We start from the raw sequence: 9,818 nt of genomic DNA on the forward strand, positions 1-9,818 counted from the left end.
ATTCAGGCTTAAATTGAAGCAGGTAGGGAAAACCACTAGAGCATTCAGGTTTGACCTAAATCAAATCCCTTACGAGTATACAATAGAAGTGACAAATAGATTCAAGGTATTAGATCTGATAGACCAGAGTGTCTGAAGAACCACAGATGGAGGTTCCTGACATTGTACAGGAGGCAGTGATCAAAAACATCCCCAAGAAACAGAACGGAAAAATGCAAAATGGTTGTCTGAGGAGGCCTTATCTATAGCTGAGAAAAGAAGAGAAGAAAAAGGCAAAGGAGAAAAGGAAAGATAGACCCATCTGAATGCAGAGTTCCAAAGAATAGTAAGGAGAGATAGAAAAGCCTTCCTCAGTGATCAATGCAAAGAAATAGAGGAAAACAACAGAATGGGAGAGACTAGAGATCTCTTCAAGAAAATTAGAGATACCAAGGGAATATTTCATGCAAAGATGGGTGCAATAAAGGACAGAAGCAGTATGGACCTAACAAAAGCAGAAGATATTAAGAAGAGGTGGCAAGAATACATGGAACTATACAGAAAAGATCTTAATGACCCAGATAACCATGATGGTGTGATCACTCACCTAGAGCCAGACATCCTGGAATGTGAAGTCAAATGGGCCTTAGGAAGCATCACTGTGAACAAAGTGAGTGGAGGTATTGGAATTCCAGCTGAGCTACTTCAAATCCTGAAAGATGATGCTGTGAAAGTGCTACACTCAATATGCCAGCAAATTTGGCAAACTCAGCAGTGGCCACAGGATTGGAAAAGGTCAGTTTTCATTCCTATCCCAAAGAAAGGCAATGCCAGATAATGTTCAAACAGCTGCACAATTGCACTCATCTCACATGCTAGCAAAGTAATCCTCAAAATTCTCCAAGCCAGGCTTCAACAGTAAGTGAACTGTGAACTTCCATATCTTCGAGGTGGATTTAGAAAAGGCAGAGGAACCAGAAATCAAATTGCCAACATATGTTGGATCATAGAAAAAGCAAGAATATTCCAGAAAAACATGTACTCCTGCTTTATTGACTATGCCAAAGCCTTTGACTGTGTGGATCACAACAAACTGTGGAAAATTCTTCAAGAGATAGGAATACCAGACCACCTTACCTGCCTCCTGAGAAATAGTATGTAGGTCAAGAAGCAGCTGTTAGAATGGAGATGGAAGAACAATCTGGTTCCAAATTGGGAAAGGAGTATGTCAAGGCTGTATATTGTCACCCTGCTTATTTAACTCATGTGCAGAGTACATCATCTGAAATGCCAAGCTGGATGAACCACAAACTGGAATCAAGATTGTTGGAAGAAATATCAATAACCTCAGATATGCAGGTGATACCACCCTTATGGCAGAAAGTGAAGAGGAACTAAAGAGCCTCTTGTGAGTGAATAAATTGGCTTAGAACTCAACATTCAAAAAACAAAGATCACGGCATCTGTCCCATCACTCCACGGCAAATAAACAGAGAAACAATAGAAACAGTGAGAGACTTTATTTTTCTGGGCTCCAAAATCACTGCAGATGGTGATTGCAGCTATGAAATTAAAAGACACTTGCTCCTTGGAAGAAAAGCTATGACCAACCTAGACAGCATGTTAAAAAGCAGACATTACTTTGCTGACAAAGGTATGTCTAGTCAAAGCTATGGTTTTTCAAATAGTCCATGTATGGATATGAAAGTCGCACTATAAAGAGAGCTGAGTGCCAAAGAATTGATGCTTTTGAACTGTGGTGTTGGAGAAGATTCTTGAGAGTCCCTTGGACTGCAAGGAGATCCAACCAGTCAATGCTAAAAGAAATCAGTCCTGAATATTCATTGGAAGGACTGATGCTGAAACTCCAATACTTTGGCCACCTGATGCGAAGAACTGACTAATTGGAAAAGACCCTGATGCTGGGAAAGATTGAAGGCAGGAGGAGAGGGGGATGACAGAGGATGAGATGGTTGGATGGCATCACTGACTCAATGGCATCACTTGCTCATGAGTTTGAGCAAGCTCCAGGGGTTAGCAAAGCATGGTGTGCTGCAGTCCATGGGGTTGCAAAGAGTCAGACATGACTGAGCAACTGAACTGAGCTGAAAGGCATAGCTGTCACCAAGAAGGATCCTCTCTTTGCCTTCACTGTGGCTCCTCTCTGTACATCTTCCCCACTCCAGGCCCTTTCGTCTTCTGTTCTCCAGGTCACCTGGAGAAGACAGAGCCCACAGTAATGCATTATTTTTCAAGCTCAGGGTATTTCTACACAATCCTAATCCATATTCCTAAGGAAGGGATTAGAATTGGCCCATCCTGGAACTCAGAGGTTGACCTGCGAGGCTTCTGCTACATTAAAGAAACTTACTCAACTGAGCATGAAGTTGAAGCCACCCATGCAGAGAGGGAGAACTAATGTTCTGTATCTAGAATGATCTCAGTCCATCCTGTAGGTGGGGGGATAGATGGGAAGTGCTATGGAATCCTGCACTCATGAGGCATGTTACCTTTTCAAGGAGAAGAATCTATCTAATTTCAGACTCAACATTCTCAGTAGTAAAATAATACCTGAAGGTGAAGTAAGGGCAAAAATGACTAGCTTTATTGATTTCTTCCCTGTCCAAAACACAATGCAAAGTTTGAAAATTACATAAAGACATAAACTCCTGACAGCCCATTATAGGGAAAGTTTTGTGGTTTTAGTGATAACTACATGAGTGCTGCTAAGTTGCTTCAATCGTGTCCAACTCTATGCGATCCCATAGACTGCAGCCCACCAGGCTCCCCCGTCCCTGGGATTCTCCAGGCAAGAACACTGAAGTGGGGTGCCATTGCCTTCTCCAATGTGTGAAAGTGAAAGTGAAAGTGAAGTCGTGTCCGACTCTTAGCAACCCCATGGACTGCAGCCCATCAGGCTCCTCCATCCGTGGGATTTTCCAGGCAAGAGTACTGGAGTGGGATGCCATTGCTTCGGGTTACATGTGCTTTAATTTGCTTCCTGGGGTTCCTGGAGGCTGCTCTCCAGGCGGAGACTCTAGGCTGGGCTCTCCTGCAGCGGGCCCCCCACGCCAGCCCTGCCGACCCTTGGGAAGGGCCATGTCCTCCTCCAGGCCGCCCATGCCCCCCCACGAGCTCCTCGTAGGTGATCTTCTCGGTGAACGGCCGTGGCCCGAGCAGCTCCACCATGTCGGCCCGCTCCAGCACCTCCTTCTCCAGCAGCCGCCTGCCCACCTTGTCCACCTGCTCACGGCAGCGTGTGAGCAGGTCCAGGGTGCGCGCGTGCGCGGAGCCAATGAGCCGCCGCACCTCCTCATCTATGAGCTGGGTGGTGGCCTCGCTGAATGGCTTCTCCACCAGCGCCGCGCCTAGCTGTGGGAGATCGAAGGACACCTGGCCCAGCTTCTCACGCATCCCGAACTGCACAACCTGGGCATAGGCGCTCTGGGTCACCTTCCTCAGGTCGTCCTGGGCCCCCCGTGGTGACCCGCCCGAAGAACAGCTGCTCAGCCACGCGGCCGCCCAGCATGGCACACATGAGGTCAAAGAGCTGCTCCCGGGCTCCCTGGGCAGGCACTGGGCATAGCTGAGGCCCTTGCCCCAGGCAACGATGGACACCTTGAGCAGGGGGGTCTGCGTGTTCCAGGAACCAGCCCACCACTGCATGGCCAGCCTCGTGATAGGCTACCGTCATCTTCTCGCCAGGCTGCGGGACCTGTGTCTTCTTCTCAAGGCCTCCCATGACCCTCTCGATGGCCTGCTCAAAGTGCTTCTCCCCGACAGAGGGGTTTAGGTGGCGGGTGGCGATCGGGGCGGCTTCCTTGCAAACATTAGAAATGTCTGAGGGGGAATGTCACCGCGGCTGGTGGCAGCGGCCTGCAGCAGGGCGGTGGCGGGGCAGCTCGCCAAGCTGTGGCGGTGTGGCCTTGGCCCGCGAGGGGGCAGGACGTTCGGGGCAGGCGTGAGGGCGCTTGGAACCGCTCACTAGTGTCTCCAGGGAATCCGCTTTCAGCAGTCCGCTCTGCAGATAAAACTGGCATCAGTTTCCCAGTGGCTGTGTTCAAAACCACCCAAAGGAACTAGTGAACCAAAGGATGCTGGTCCTGGAGCGGACGGAGGGAAGACAGGAGGAAAGCGGGATGACTTTGCCTGGTGGAAACGAATGCAGAAGGGGAAGGTGCCCTGGGAAGACAATGATCTCCGCAGTCAGGCCGTGCTGGGGGCAGGTGTCGCTGCAGGATTTCCCTACTTCTATTTCCGAGATCCTGGGAAGGGAATCACTTGAAAGCACTTCGTGCAGTATTACCTGGCGAGAGGTCTGGTGGATCGGCTGGAAGTGGGGGATAAGCAGTTCGTGCGTGTTATTCCTGCCCCTGGGACATCACTCGAGAAGTATGCGTGGTTTAGCATTGGCAGTATGGACACCTTCGAGAGCAACCTGGAGACCATCCAGTGGGAGCTAGGCATTGAGCCCCCCAACCAGGCGGCCGTGGTCTACACCACCAAGAGCAATGGGACTTTCTTGCGAAGCCTGGTGCCCACCCTTCTCCTGATTGGCATCTTCCTCTATGCCATGAGGAGGGGTCCAATGGGGGCTGGGCGTGGTGGGCGAGGAGGGGGCCTCTTCGGCATTGGTGAGACAATAGCCAAGATCATCAAGGGTGACATCGAGGTGTGGTTTGCAGACGTGGCTGGTTGTGAAGAAGCCAAGCTGGAGATCATGGAGTTTGCGAATTTCCTGAAGAACCCCAAACAGTACCAGGACCTTGGGGCCAAAATTGCAAAGGGAGCCCTGCTCACAGGTCCTCAGTGTACCGGCAAGACGCTTCTTGCCAAGGCAACCGCGGGGGAGGCTGGTGTGCCCTTCATCACGGTGAATGGGTCTGAGTTCCTGGAGATGTTTGTTGGCGTTGGCCCAGCTCGGGTTCGTGACATGTTTGTAGTGGCCCGGAAAAAAGCTTGCTTTGTCTTGTTTGTGGACGAGATTGATGCAATTGGCTAGAAGCCAGAGTGAGCAGAACACCCTGAACCAGATGCTCGTGGAGATGCATGGATTCAACTCTACCACGAACGTCGTTGTGCTGGCTGGCACCAACTGCCCCGACGTCCTTGACCCAGCCCTGATGCAGCCAGGCCACTTCGACCGTCAGATTTACACTGGCCCCCCGGACATCAAAGGCAGGTCGTCTATCCTCAGGGTCCACCTGCGTCCACTCAAGTTGAACAAGAGCCTCAGCAAGGATGCCCTGGTGAGGAAGCTTGTGGCCCTCACTCCAGGCTTCACAGGTGCTGATACTACATGAGTAGGTGACATTAAATAAATAGCCACAGAAATTATTTCTGGAAGCAAAGTCAGGGGAACAAAGCCAAGGGTACACAAGACAGAGATGCTTAGATGAATTTCAAAGGGTGAGGAAACTAGGGGAAATGTGAAAATGGGAAAAGAGAAGAAGGAAATGTTAATGAGTTAGGTTATTGAGGAATCTGAAAAGTGTTCATAAGAGTGAACATTTACTCCCCTTTAATGAGACCTGGGATTATCTGTAAAAACATTTAGCTCTGATTGTTTTAAAAAGAAGAGATAAAATGTTTAATATGTGGCACCCTGGAGTGAGCCTTTTCCCCTTATTTTAAATGATAATCCTTATGAAACACCTATAATGAGTAAGAAATCAAGTCATATAGCTTCCCATCAGAGAATGCAATTGAGAACAATGGCACAGATGCTGTATATTCAAATGATATGAGAGCACATTTGAGGATAAGAAGAAATGAAGTGCCTTGTGTAAGACTATATGAATACTCCCAACTGGTCCTAGGACTCACCCACATGACTTTGCCCAAGATGTTTCATATACATAGAGTCAAATACTTATACTTTACTTACTTACCTTATAATTAAAAATACACGCTCAAGGGCTCTTCCTTGAGATCTGAAAAAATGTAATTAAATGAGGCATTGGGCTCAGATCAGTGGTCCTAGAATATTGTCTCAAAGGGCCGAGAGAATGCACATCAATATGTAGAGAGGATATATGGAAATAAGTCACCCCCTTTGTCCTGGGGCAAAATCTTTAGTTAAGTTTGTCAGGGGGCCTAAAGTTTATCTATTTATCTTTCTCTGGCTGTATTAAATCTGTGGGTACTGGTGATTCTCTCTGGAAAACTGAAAGTGGTACCTTCTCCAAATGATCTCAGGTTAGATGTGATTCCTACAGAGAAATTCTTACAGTGGATTCACATAGAGACAGACATGAAAACTTCTCCCTGGCTCCTTTTTCTCCCTTTTCCTTCCTTCTCCTCCTTTACTTGGAATCAGGCCCTTGGAACAATACGTTTATTTGTCAAAATAAACCTGACTGGTACCAGAAAAGAATTTATTTTTATTGAGGCATGGCTTCTTTCTACAAAGAAGGCTATCTGGAAAACTAAATCTTGCTTGGTGAGATCTCTGAAATGAGAGCGAAGAAAGGACTACATACTTCAATCTCCCAGACAGGCTTGACTGGCTCTCTTCCCCTAGTGAGTGCAGGTGGAGACTCTGCTCTGTTTGTCCTAAACACTCCCTCTCCAGCTGCCCTTTCAATTGTGCTGATTGCTCTAATATTTGCATCACTTTCTGGCTGCTCCAGGCGGGTAAGTTCCAGCAATGTCCAATTTCAGCCTTCACATGGGTTGACTTCTAAGTCTTTCCTGGAAGAGAAAAGTCTGTGCCTTTCACGGAAAAGAAATTGGTCTTCCTACCCTTCTGCAGAAACCAAGGGATAGAGAGCCAGTTTGAATTATTATCTCTCACCATTAATAACTTCTTAAATTGTTCATAAACGTCAAGATTCCTGTGGCTTCTGAAGTACTGAATACTTTTAAATGGATCTAAAAATATTTCTTTATATGCAAGAAGTTGGAGTATATCACCCATATGCTCCAGCTAAGAATATACTAAGGAAATGATTGGCCACAAAAAAGAGAAAAGAATAGAAAAATTCAGCTGGGGGAAACAAAAAAAATGAGGTGAACAACAGAATATCTGCAAATGGATATGGATATACTAACATTGTTATATAAAATAGAAAAAAAGCAAAGATTCTTCAAACAGAATGGGTAAGTAGGGGGAATTCTAATAAATACTTAGCAATTTTATGAGCTGGGAGGTGGAAGAGGATGATGCAAAAAGGATGCATGTGAAGTTTTAAAGCAGTGGTGATTATGAAACAGGCTATGAAGAAAGAGTATAGGTGATAAGTAAAAGTACAGGGGATAAATAAAAGTATATCAAAGATCCCACTTTACTGTGGTCATGTAGAAACCACATGTGCTTGGACCCACTAAAATGGTCCTGTTGAAATTAAAGTGGGATTGAAGGGTGAAAGCACAAAGCAGGATGAATAAGGAGTATTACGTCATGATAAATCTGTATGTGCACCAAAAATATTAGCAACTACATAAAGTAAAGCAAATACATAAAGTAAGAGAGAATCAATAAAAATGTAATTAAAGTGAGCACCTCATTAACCTGTCTCAGAGTTGTACAGATTTTTAAAATAATTGGGGAGGAGATCAAGATGGTAGAGTAGGAGGATGTAGAGCTCACCTGTCTCCACAAACATATCAAAAATATATCTACATGTGGAACAATTCTCACAGGAAACCAACTGAAAATTGGCAGAAGATCTCTTATTCAATCAAAGCTTCAAGAAACATTCCCACATAACTGGGTATGAGGAAAGAAAAAAAGGCATCAGAAAGGGATTGACATCCCTGGGAAGGAGCTGTGAAAGAGGAAAAGTCCACATGGGTGGCCCCTTGTTCTGGAACTCTCCTTGCCTTCTGTAAGGTCTGCTGGGAGGGATAAAAGGACTAGAAGGACCTGAACTCTGCTTATGAGAAATGTGTGCCTGCTGGCTTACTAGCAATCAGGACAGAGGTTAACCTGGTCTGACAGCTGCCACCTCCCATCCTGCTAGTACCAACAGCAGCTAGTTATGGAAACTTGGACTTTAGCAGATGGGCCTGGGGAGGGAATTCAGTCTAACTTTGTGGGACAGCCTGGAGGGCCTAGAGTGTAATCTGGGCCTAACCATTGTTAGCATGTGTGGGGCTGGGCATGATTCCACCACAGGAGTCCCATTGTCAGTGTATTCACGGTGGCCTGTGGTTCTAGCAGCAGTGGGCTTTGTGAGCTGCACGTTGTGGGGGTGGGGCTGACATTGGAGTCCCCCGTTATCAGTGCCCCCATAGTGGGACTGGATCTAGGGGTGGGTCTGGTTGCAGAGGAGTTTGTTAGTGCATATACCAGGTGGTGGGCAGCATCACAGAAGCTCGTGTCTCCAGTGGATAGCTCCTGGGTAGGAATATGCAGTATTTCTTTCCCAGTGGGAGTGCTCCAGTTCCACCCACTCACACTGCAGATTGAAACTTGATCTGGAGCCAACAGGCCCTGGGTAAGACTTACATTAGAGGCAGCATAGGTTCCAGGCTAAAGCACAACCACTTCAACTCTTGCAGCCACAATGCCCTGGTCCCCAGTGACAACTTAGCACTAGACAAACACAAGGAAGAAAACAAAGCAAACTTCAGCTGTTTCTGCACAGAACTACAGATACCTGCTTGGGTGACACATAGGTTTGCTTTGACTAAATAGGCCTCACTTGCTTCAGTAACTCATCTCCTTGGCAACAGGGCACACAAGGCAACAGAGCCTTATCAAACCCAACCCCTGGGGCTTCTACTCCAATAACTGGGAGCAGACCCTGCCCCAGCAGGGCTGTGCTAGCCACAGAGAAAAGGGGAGGCCTTGTCTAAGATTCGGTGCAGCCTCTGGTCACCACAACACCAATTGCACACACTATCAAGGAGATCATGGCTGGCACACTACACAGCAGGCATCTATACCAAAAACAGCTCTCACACAAAAATACTGGGTTCATATAGTCTACACAGAGTTGCTCATACATAAAAACAGCCCTTCAAAACCATAGTAGATAACGGTTTTTCCTAAATTCATAAAGACAGAGAAATTTAAGTAAAATGAAAAGGCAGAGGAACTACTCCTGATTGATTGAAATGCAGAGCACTGTAACAAAGAACTAGAAACTATAAAGAGGAACCAATCAAAATTAGGCAACTCCATTGCTGAGATAAAAACTGATCTAAAAGCAATAACACACTAAATAATGAAGAAGAATGAATAAGTGTCATGGAGGATTGTTGTTGCTATTTAGTCACTAAGTCTTGTCTGACTCTTTTGCAACTGCATGGACTGTAGCTTGCCAGGCTCCTCTGTCCATGGAATTTCCCAGGCAAGAATACTGGCGTGAGTTGCCTTTTCTTTCTCCGGGGGAATCTTCCTAACCTAGGGATAGAACTTGCATCTTCTGCATTGGCAGGCAGATTCTTTACCACTGGGCACCAGGGAAGCCCAGTTGTGGAGAATAGAATACTGGAAATAACCCAATCAGAACAACAGACAGAAAAACAAATGGGAAAATGAAAGCAACTTACAAAATCTATGGAATAATATAAAGTATGCCAACCTATGCATAATACAGGTGCCAGATGGAGAAGAAAGAGAAAAAGGAATTGAAAATGTATTTGAAGAAATAATGGCTGAAAACTTCCCAAAGTTAAGGAAGGAAGCAGATATCCAAGTATAGGAAGCACAGAGGGTCTCAAATAAGATGAACTCAAACAGACTCATATCAAGGCATATAATTAAAATGCCAAAAGTTAAAAATAAAGAGGATTCTAAAAGCAGCAAGAGGGGAAAATGAGTTAGTTACAGGGGAACCCCCATAAGGCTATCAGCTGGTTTCCCTACAAAAACTTGGCAGACAATAAGG

The 9,818-nt window shown here is 46.1% G+C and overlaps 1 pseudogene; it reads left to right on the top strand.

Moving 5' to 3' along the window:
* The first annotated feature begins 3,857 nt into the window (after window positions 1-3,857).
* LOC105602057 (AFG3-like protein 1) lies at window positions 3,858-9,554 on the top strand (annotated as a pseudogene).
* Window positions 9,555-9,818: the final 264 nt, after the last annotated feature.

Source organism: Ovis aries, chromosome 14 (genome assembly GCF_016772045.2).
Source record: "Ovis aries strain OAR_USU_Benz2616 breed Rambouillet chromosome 14, ARS-UI_Ramb_v3.0, whole genome shotgun sequence".
NCBI lineage: Eukaryota > Metazoa > Chordata > Mammalia > Artiodactyla > Bovidae > Ovis > Ovis aries.